At 42.0% G+C, this 6,597-nt stretch overlaps 1 long non-coding RNA gene across 1 annotated transcript; it reads right to left on the reverse strand.

Moving 5' to 3' along the window:
• Positions 1 to 1,250: 1,250 nt before the first annotated feature.
• LOC134294529 (uncharacterized) lies at positions 1,251 to 4,923 on the reverse strand. The gene is made up of 2 exons (XR_010001391.1): positions 4,536 to 4,923; positions 1,251 to 1,369 (listed from the first exon to the last, which is right to left on the reverse strand). It is a non-coding gene; the product is annotated as an uncharacterized LOC134294529 (long non-coding RNA).
• Between the last annotated feature and the right edge of the window lie 1,674 nt (positions 4,924 to 6,597).

Consider the following 6,597-nt stretch of genomic DNA (forward strand, 5'->3'; position numbering starts at 1 on the left):
CTTTCTGGGAGGCATGTTGGTTTTAATATAGTTATTTTTACCATTGTCATTTCTGTTGTTGTTGTTGTTGTTGTTGTTACTTGATACACAACAAGAACACAGCAAACAAAATCACTCTGCTGGCTGTTGTATTGGATCATACGTTGGACTCTTCCCAAGTGTGTAGGACTGTGTGATGTATCGGCAAATAATGCGAGCAGATCCCAGTAAGGTGGCCTTCTGCAACTGGCAGGTGGGGATTTTGTCAGCGCTGATTGTGTTTAAGTGCAGGCCAAGGCCTTTAGGCAGTGCACCCAGTGTGCTGATCACCACCAGGATCACCTTGACTGGCTTGTGTCAGAGTCTTTGTATTTCTTTCTTTAAATACTTATATCATGTCAACTTTTCCAGTTGTTTCTCCTCAATCCTGCCGTCACCTGGGATTGCGACATCGACAATCCATACTTTGTTTATTAACACGATCTTGAGGTCAGGAGTATTGTGCTCCAAAACCCTGTCTGTCTGAATTTGGACATTCCAATGAATCATTTGGGCCACATAGTTGTGCCTCTGTTTGTAGTCAGTCTGTGCGATTTTTTTACAGCAGCTGAGGATATGATCCATGGTTTCGTCGGTTTCCTTGCACAGTCTGCATTTTGGGTCATCAGCTGATTTTTCGATCTTGGTCTTAATTGCCTTTGTCCTGATGTCTTGCTCCTGGGCTGCAAGGATCAGGCCTTCTGTCTCCTTCTTCAGGATCCCATTCGTGAGCCATAGCTAGGTCTTCTCCTTGTCAGCTTTTCCTTTGATTTTGTCAAGGAACTTTCCATGCAATGTTTTGTTGTGTCAGCTGTCAGCTCTAGTTTGTAGTGCGGTTTTCTTGTACTGGTTTTTTGTCTGCTGTGCTTTGAGGAGTTTCCGATTTTTGACTTCAATCAAAGCAAGTTCTTCACTTTCCAACACTGTCTGAATTATTATTATTATTATTATTATTATTATTATTATTATTATTATTATTATTATTATGGCGGTCCAAAGCCCTCCTGAAAGAGCAAAAACCAGCCAAATGTTCTCTTTGGTTCTAAAGAAGCATTTTCTCAGTTCCAGTACTAACAGCAGAATATGCTGCCCGTGTATCCTTGGACAAAGACTTTGCACTCCTCCTCGGCGCCCTCTGATTGCACGAAGGTCTACGAGGTCCTGTCAGGTCTGTTTTGATTAGTATTCTGCATTTATAATATCCCCATAATGGTAAAACAAAGGAAAACAAGCCCAGAGAATGCATTTTTAATCATCAATCATTGTTCTTTGTTTGTTGTGAATGAGTGGCAAAGTGGGATACCGAGCCTCCAGTAATCTCTTCTTTTCGCCTCAGCCGCCACAGCCGGGTCTGCAAGAAGGCAAACAAAACAAAACAATGAAGTGAGCAAATGGAGCAAGATGGAAATAAAATTCACAAGGGGGTTGTTGGAGGACAAATGATGCCACCTATGAAAACTAAGTAGGAAGGAGAAGATGAAGAGGGACTGCCTTGTCTATGTGTTGTCCCAGGGAATGGTTTTGAAGTAGCATCAGCTCAAGAGATCAGCTTACTTTGCAACATGTTCACATTGAAGAGCCAGACCAAAGTGTTGAGGCTTTATAGGGAACTCTGTTGACTCCTTGGCATTATGCAACAACTGTTCCAACTAGAACAGTGGTTCCCGATCTGTGCTCCCTGGACCACGAGTGGTCCGCAAGAACTAAAATATGCTCCGCAGCTTCACCGTTACTATACCATTGCAACAAGAGTGAATGGTCTCGCAAAACCCTTTTCTAGTGCTGAGGTAACGGGGATGTTAGGAGGAGAGAGCTTGACTATAAGAAAAATGGGTTCCCAAGGGCTTGAACTAACAAGTGTCCACTAAGGGAATAAGAACAATGTATTAAATATCATTAAATATCATAGCAGTTACATTCACAATGTAATAAACATTCTCCATTGGGAATGTAACTACTATTCATCATACCGTGAATGTAACAGTTTGATTGTCAATGTGTTGTCGAAGGCTTTCATGGCCGGGATCACAGGGTTGTTGCATGTTTTCCGGGCTGTATGGCCATGTTCTAGAAGTATTCTCTCCTGATGTTTCACCCACATCTATGGCAGACATCTTCAGAGGTTGTGAGGTATTTATTTATTTATTTATTTACAGTATTTATATTCTGCCCTTCTCACCCCGAAGGGGACTCAGGGCGGATCACATTACACATATAAGGCAGACATTCAATGCTTTTAACATAGAACAAAGACAAGACAAACATAGGCTCCGAGCTGGCCTCGAACTCATGACCTCTTGGTCAGAGTAATTTGTTACAGCTGACTGCAGCTGGCTGGCTGCTCACCAGCCTGTGCCACATCCCAGGCTTCTTCCTGCCTGGGGGCATCCTTTGATCAGAGTCGTTAGCTGCCCCTGGTTTACTCATGCCTGGAACTCTTCTGTTTTCAGAGTGAAGCCAGGAGATGAAGCTATTCAATGCTAATTAAGGTGATCAACTACAACATTCACACTGACCTCCAACTGACAAGAGTTCTTCTCTCACCCTGGACTTTCCACAGATATATAGAAACCTTCCTTGCTTAGTTTCTCCATACCTCACAACCTCTGAGGATGCCTGCCATAGATGTGGGCAAAATGTCAGGAGAGAATACTTCTGGAACATGGTCATACAGCCCGGAAAATATGCAACAATCCAGTTTGATTGTCATTTGTAACCATTTATCTGAAATTTATATTCATTTATTGTATATAATACAATGTTTAATGATATTTAATACATTGTTATTATTCCATTAGTGGACACTTTTTAGGGAGAGCTTGACTATCCACAGAAGGCGTGATAACAAGCCTCCTGACTGCTGCTTCTCCTCCCCCTCCTTTCCCCTGAGCGGAGCCATTCCATGTGGCACCTGGTGTCTTTGTTTCTAGGTCTATTCCTGGGGTAAGCAGAAAATTGCATTGGATAGACCACATCAGCTCTAAATTATTAAATACGGATTTCTATGGGTGAGCAGATGGCGACTACTGGGTAGCATGTGTTCTGTATCAGAAACTAGAGCTGATGTGGTCTATCCAATGCAATTTTCTCAATCAACACCCAAAATAACCAAACAGAATCTAAAGTCAACCAAAAACTGATTTGTAATCCTTTTGGTACTAATGTTGGAAAGTGGTTCCTGATTAAAAAAAAAGATTGAGGACCACTGAACTAGAAGCTCAAACCAGTATGGTCAACTAAAGTTGCTCATTGCTGAACTATCACTAAGCTGCCAGTTTTGACCCAAATCCAATCTTTATCCATGACTAGAGTAGATCCATCCAATCAGTGAGATTTACAGAAACATGAACTTACCATTTAGCGGAAAGTAGCAACTGGGTTTGCACAGAGACAACTGTAGAGTCTCACTTATCCAAGCTAAACTGGCTGGCAGAAGCTTGGATAAGCGAATATTGAAAACATTGACTACAAAAATGGCTTGGATAATCCAGAAGCTTGGATAAGTGAGGCTTGGATAAGTGAGACTCTACTGTACTTTACATATAATTCAAAGTCAGATTTTAGGAGTCAAGAACTCAGTCTGAAGGAGGCAAATATCAGTTTCACTTTCTCCTGCAATCTATATATATAAAAGAGTGATGGCATCAGGGCAGCGGACAAAGCAACAAAACTACAGGCCCCCCAACCTCGAAATTTGACAACACAACCCATCATCCATGGCTCTAGGTTGATACAACAAAAAGAAAAGAAAAATAAAGTCCTAATTAGAGGGAGAGGAATAAATGTTTTTATCCAATTGCTGCCAGTTACAAGGCTAAGTTCCGCCCACTTGGTCTCCTGGCAACCTACTCAGCCCAGAGGACAGGCACAAGAGTTTGGAGTGACCCCTAAGGGCCATCCAGCCCAACCCTTTCTACTATGCAGCAGGACACAATCCAAGCATTCACAACACATGGACAATGTATAAAAACTATACACTACTACACAGGGACATAGACCCCCTCTACCCTCACCACTTTCACAGTACACAAACAACCAAATGCACACTAAACATAAAGACAACCATACAACAGACATTCAATACCACCACTATCTCAACAATTTCTCACCAACACCTCCAGACAACGCCACAGCAACGTGTGGCCGGGCACAGCTAGTCACTTTTTTAAAGGCCTTAATGATTTCCCGCTGAATTTGCAAAGAACTTTGCAAAATTGGGCAAGTTCTCGTGAAGACGCCGAGCGAAAGAAAATCCTCGATCATTCCCCTCCAACAATTTGCTAAATCGAAGCAAACGGCTCAAGTGAACATAAAGCGGCACTTGCAATGACATTCACCCTCTCTACACAAAAACAATTAACCCAGCAGAAGCGTTGCTCAGGCAAAAGGCCCGGCAACTTCTTCATCTGCTCGTGCGTTTGTGTTGGGAGGAGGAGAGCCGTGAGGAGAAATGGAGCAGGCATCCGACATATGTATCCTATTGAAAAATAATAAAAGAAAAATGACTTTGTCATTACCTAACATTGGTTTGTCTGGATATAGGCTGCTCTCTTTCTCTCTCTCCTCTCCTGCCACTCCTTTATTGTGCCGGCCATAAATAACACTTCCAATTTAGCTTTCCAGGTAGCCATCCTCTCCTCCCACATTTATTGCCTTGCCCCAACTGCCCCCAAGACTAGTCAAGGGATTCTCCCAGCTCTCCAATGATCTGTTCCTGAAATCCTTGCTCTTGTTGACAAAAGAGCCGGAAGAAAGAGAGCGCTGGAGCGGGATTGGATGCCTTCGAGGCGAGGAGTGGCACCTGGGCACCTTTCCTTTTTGGATTCTCTCCTCTCCATTCCCTTCCCAGCTCTTCCTGCCCTGACTCACGGTGCGGCCTTGAGCAATGCTCTGCGTCGCTTTCTAAACCTGCAAAATGGGAACAAACAATAAAAAAGCACACCTGCCTCAACTGGGTGGTGCAAAGTCCTCATTAAGAAGCGATTAGAAAGAACATTATGTGTCAACTTGCTGGAGGTTCAGAGGACTCTATTGTCAACGGATGAGGCTTTGCAAGCTTGCTGTCCCAGAAGCCAACAAAACCACGTTTGATCGCTGTCCAGTTAAAAAAGGCAAGGGAAACTGGCCCTGGTTGTGGAATTATTTCATGAGAGACCTTGGCCACCACGGAGGAGGAAGCGAAGGAGGAGAAAAGAGGTCTACACGAGGGTTGAATGAAAAGTAATGCCTCCACCTTCATTACTTAAATTTGGATGGAAATACAGTAGAGTCTCACTTATCCAAGCCTCGCTTATCCAAGCCTCTGGATAATCCAAGCCATTTTTGTAGTCAATGTTTTCAATATATCGTGATATTTTGGTGCTAAATTCGTAAATACAGTAATTACAACATAACATTACTGTGTATTGAACTACATTTTCTGTCAAATTTGTTGTATAACATGATGTTTTTGTCATTAATTTGTAAAATCATAACCTAATTTGATGTTTAATAGGCTTTTCCTTAATCCTTCCTTATTATCCAAGATATTCGCTTATCCAAGGTTCTGCCGGCCCGTTTAGCTTGGATAATCCAGAACGTTGGATAAGCGAGTGTTGGATAAGTGAGACTCTACTGTAGATGTACATTCTATATCTCCCCAGATCACAGTTTTAAAGCAAGACCTCCATAGCCAGGGACTCATCATATGCTATTGTTACTACGTTTTGTTTTACTTTGATACTGTATAAGCATTTTATCGGATTGTTGTCATGTGTCTTGTATGTATTTTATCTTGTTTCATTGTAATTGTTTTGGGCTTTGCTCCGGGTTAGTCGCCCCGAGTTCCTTCGGGGAGATGGAGGTGGGATACAAAAATAAAGTTGTTGTTTATGAACAAAATCTAGCTACCAGTACAGTATATAACAGTATATAACAAACATGATGTTTTGGTGCTTAATTTGTAAAATCATAACCTAATTTGATGTTTAATAGGCTTCCTTAATCCTTCCTTATTATCCAAGATATTCGCTTATCCAAGCTTCTGCCGGCCCGTTTAGCTTGCATAAGTGAGACTCTACTGTATTTTAATAAATCAAATAATCCTTAAAATGTGCTCTTTAACTCCGGTGGCCTAGGGGATAAAAGACTCGTGACTTGAAGGTTGGGTTGCTGACCTGAAAGCTGACAGGTTCAAATCCCACCTGGGGAGAGCGCAGATGAGCTCCCTCTTTCAGCTCCAGCTCCATGCGGGGACATGAGAGAAGCCTCCCACAAGGATGGTAAAATATCAAAACATCTAATATCTATCCTCGAGACTACCCCACTTCCTTATGACCCTGTTCGCTGTAATTTTTTATTCTTATGTCTCTCTCACCCCGAGTTTTAACTTAATGTTCATGTGGTCCGCCCTTGTTTTTCATTGTTTCCTTGATTTATTTGGTAATGGATATTATTATTTATTGTATTGCTTATTGTGTTGTGATGTGTTGTTCTTTTATATGCTGTTTATATTGTATTGGCCCCATGTAAGCCGCCCCGAGTCCCCGTTGGGGAGATGGTGGCGGAGTATAAATAAAGTTTTTTTAATTATTATTATTA

This window comes from Anolis carolinensis, unplaced genomic scaffold, assembly GCF_035594765.1.
Source record: "Anolis carolinensis isolate JA03-04 unplaced genomic scaffold, rAnoCar3.1.pri scaffold_15, whole genome shotgun sequence".
Classification (NCBI taxonomy): Eukaryota; Metazoa; Chordata; class Lepidosauria; order Squamata; family Dactyloidae; genus Anolis; species Anolis carolinensis.